Genomic DNA, 4,128 nt, shown 5'->3' with positions numbered 1-4,128 from the left:
TAAGATATCCAACTATTTCATTGTGAATTCAAATGATAAAAAATTACTCCATACGAATCTATTAGATCTGCCAATATCAATTAGGTGTTAAAGAAATGTCAACTCTAACGAATCTATTCATAATGGAAGAGGAAGCCTATCAGCAGGTTATTGGTTGGCGGCGTCACCGTCACCCGTCATCGCCACCGTCGGTGAAAACACAGGCAAAAAGCACCGACGAACAAAATTTCAGTCGGCCAGATCTGGCGACGAATGTGTCCACGACGTCGAAGGGTGGTTGTGGTTGTTGGTTGGCGCGTCTGAGATCTGGTTGTTGTTGGTTGGTGGCCGAAAGAGGAGAGAGAATTTTTTTTTAGGGTTTAGAGAAAATGATAAATCTTAAATGTGTAGTGAGGGAGAATAAAGAGGTATATGTATTTCAAAAGTTATTGGACCAGTTATGAAATGTAATTTTAGAAAAATAAAGCTACAAATATTAAATAAAAAATAAGATAGTTATTATTCATAAATAAGTCTTAGAGGTAGCTATGACAGGTAAATTTTCCTATATATATCACCCCCTTTTTTTCCTTTGAAAAACGGTCAGGCCCAGTCTAATAAGGACCTGACCCGGCCCAACTGAACGGTAAAGGGGTTAAACCCCTCTTTCCTTTTCATTTTTTTTTCTTCAACACCAAATGACCCCTGAAAAGAAAGAGATGGTTTCCACGAAACCCTAGACGCCGTGGTTCAACCCACTCTCTCTCATCGTCATCTGCCATTTTTGGCAAACCTGCAGTGTACGAGTACTTTTTACAGAGGCGGTTCAACCATTTGAGGCAAGCATTTAATGCTTTGCCTCTTCTCTCCACCATATCACAACCAAACGAGGTATTAATGCTCCCTTTCTTTGATTTTTTGCTATTTTCACCGGTCTTAAGACTGAGAAACCTTAATGGGTTTTGTTGTATTCGTTTGAATCCACAATTTTTATTGGTTCATGAATAACCCACGGATCGACCAATTCTGAGTCAAATCCGACCCTTTATTTGCTTGTATGATCGATTCTCAGCCATTGGATGTGGTATTGAGAGATGCAATTCTCAAATTGTAAAATTCTCACATTGAAAATAAGCTAGGGTTTTGAGATAAATAGAACCCCCAATTCACATTGTTACAGAACCTTTGAGCATATCAGAAATATACTCAAAAAATCTAATTACGTAGGGTTTCTATTTTTGAGACATTTAATTATTCGATTTAGTTAAAGTTTAAAATTTTAATTGCTTTCCTTGTGTGTGGCTGAGTTCGGGTGGAGAAGAAAGGAGTCTTCCAGTCCATTCTCGATGTTGGCTGCACTCATAAAAGGTAATCTTCTTTCCTTTTTATCTATTTTTGTATTTTATTTGCTAGCTGCTTGTGTATGCTAAATTGTTAGTGTAGTGGTGTTAATTGCTAGTTTAAGCTATATTTATATGTGTAATGGTTATTCTTGCTTAGTTATGTTCATTAGTTACTAGTTTAGGCATATTTATCCGTGTTTAAATCCTGTCTAGTCATTTTTATATGTGTTAGCTTTCTGTCTCAGTTCCTCTAGTTAGCTTTGATTTACTCTGCTGTTTAGTTGATAGTTGAGTCTTTATCATGTAGGACTAAATCTTGTTTTGGTGTTAACTCAGTTTTAATACCATGTTTAGATACTATCCTTCTTGCTTAAGCTTAGTTTTATGCTCTAAATAAGCTTATATAGTCTACTTACATGTTTATGTTTAATCTATTGGTGCATCAGCTGGCTGATATATGTCCATGTTTAGTTGGCTTCATATTAGCTAAATGGACTATGAGTCATCAGACTAGCATGGGGTCTGTTTTGGTTTAGTTAAACCTGATGTAATACAACATGATTAAAAGGAAATCCTTGTCTGATTTGAGATTAGATTTAAATTTATAGTGGCTGATAGTTATATATGACATGTTTAACTGTGGCAAGATCATGTAAGCTCAAGAGTTTAGTTTAAAAAAGAGACCCAGCCAATCTAGACTTAGTTTGATGTCATGTGAGGTGCTTTTATGCATTATTTAGATAAAATATGCTTAAGTAGTTATGTGATGGTCTGATAAGCATGTTCCAACTTGGATTTTGAGACTATAGACCTGAAGTTTAGTATATATATGCCCACGTTGTGACCAAATATGCTATGATAAGATCAGTCATCTAAGTTGAATAAGGTGTATCTTTTCTGCACTTGACCAATTATCTTTATTTGTTGAAAGAGTACTCCTGTGCAATATTACTTGTCTGTTTTAAGCCTATGAACATTTCTTTTAACTCTGATGGTATTATCACATGATAATAGTATGATGGTTCTGTGTTTGGAAAGTTGTAGTGAAGTTTAGATTTGCATATAGAGGCCTGACCATGAATTTTGCCTATTTTGACATAGTTTGCAACTTGTGTGTATGTCCTTTGTCTATCTATCACCATGTCGGATCTGTGTTAGTGTGCATTAGACGTGTCAATCCATAACAGTTTCATCCTCTTCATGACATGAGATTTCTTAAAAATTTGTCCATGATAGTTTACTCTGTGTCCTTTTAGTCTGCTGAGGGAATCCCGCTTGTGTAAAAGGTTAGAAATAATGCTCAAGTTTGGCATGTTTGTTCTGAATTATAGCTTGTGCATCACAATGATACAATTTGGGCGTGTTTCCTCGTGTTTGATATGTTGGGCTCTTCTTTCATGGTTTGAGGTTTTTGGTTTGCATTTGGGTCACATTTTCTGTTAATTACTGCAAAACTGGGCCTGCCTTGTTAAATTTCCTTTTGTGTTGATATCTAGGCTAAGTATATCTTTTGAATGTGTGTGTTTTTTTTCTTGCATGTCCACTTAGGCAATTAGCATACATGTATGATTAGTTCATAGTAAATAAGTGCTTAAGTTCTAGATGCCTCTCTAATCCATTACCTTCTTTTTCCCTTTTGTGTTGCATGTAAGGCCATTTCCTTCCGTTTGACCGGCCCAACTCTTATTGCTTGATCGAGTCGGAAGAGAAATAAGGGAAGCTAATATATTGAAGGCCCACTTATGGGTGAAAATAGGCAATTTGTGTGGGCTTAGGTAGGCCCACCAGCCTAAACTTCTCTTTACTTTTCATAATTATTTGATGTATTCACTTGTATATGTAAAGACACTTATAAATATTGAAACCCTTTATATGCTTAGAACTCTTATCTGATTCAATTACGATTAAATATTACACTTAAAACTCCCTCGTGGACTAATCTTATGACGACACACTTGATTTTTGTACGCGGCTGTGGAACACCTAATAACGACCGGATGGGTCATTACAAATTGCAAAAGATCTACTTAGATGATACAAATGTTGCAAGCCATGCCTGTGAACAAAATGCTTTGACGAATGAGTAATATTTATCTGTAAAAAATTCCAACAATCTTGCTGAGAAGTTACAAAAGAAAATTAAACCTAATAGAAGTTATATCATCATATATGATTGCCTTTTGGCTTTGTTTAACTTTTTCAATTGTGACTATTGGGCTTGATAAACTTTTATATGGAAAAGTAGTTTTGCATGTATGCAAGCTGCGCTTGCAAGTTAGTTTTGTAGATACTATTATAGTTTTGTGAATACTATTATTTTCATTTTTGCTAAAATAGATATATAGTCTCATGGGATTAAAGAACTATGGAATATGATGAAATGATCAAAACCAGAGACGTATAAATCTGTAATTTTTTTCTTTGAAGTTGCAATGTGGCGTTATCCTTTTACCTTGAATATATGTCTCTTGCAAAATTAGTTTCACCGTTAGATCAAAACGGTATCAATAGTCTCTTATAGTTTCAGATTAATGACTTAGTTACTCGCAATAGAGTGTTTACATCAAATCAATGAATATTAAACATGCATTTTTCTTAGACACATTTTATCCTTAATCATAGTTAGGTAATATATATTCTCACTTCAGTTTCAACCATTATAATTAAATCATTTGATTGAGCATAAACAATCGGTATGACTAAGTATCACAGTACTAGTTTTTTCCGAAGTACATTTCTTATAATTTGGAATTTCTCCAAAAATAGTATAAGTCGAATTGCTTTTACCTTACATATGTATTGCTTG

The 4,128-nt window shown here is 34.6% G+C and overlaps 1 long non-coding RNA gene across 1 annotated transcript; it reads left to right on the top strand.

Moving 5' to 3' along the window:
* The first annotated feature begins 604 nt into the window (after positions 1-604).
* Positions 605-3,204, top strand: LOC132614484 (uncharacterized). The gene is made up of 2 exons (XR_009572315.1): positions 605-1,347; positions 2,975-3,204. It is a non-coding gene; the product is annotated as an uncharacterized LOC132614484 (long non-coding RNA).
* Positions 3,205-4,128: the final 924 nt, after the last annotated feature.

The sequence above is a fragment of the Lycium barbarum genome, chromosome 10 (genome assembly GCF_019175385.1).
Source record: "Lycium barbarum isolate Lr01 chromosome 10, ASM1917538v2, whole genome shotgun sequence".
NCBI lineage: Eukaryota > Viridiplantae > Streptophyta > Magnoliopsida > Solanales > Solanaceae > Lycium > Lycium barbarum.
The sequence above is the reverse complement of the archived record's forward strand: the minus strand, read 5'-3'. Positions and strand labels throughout refer to the sequence as shown.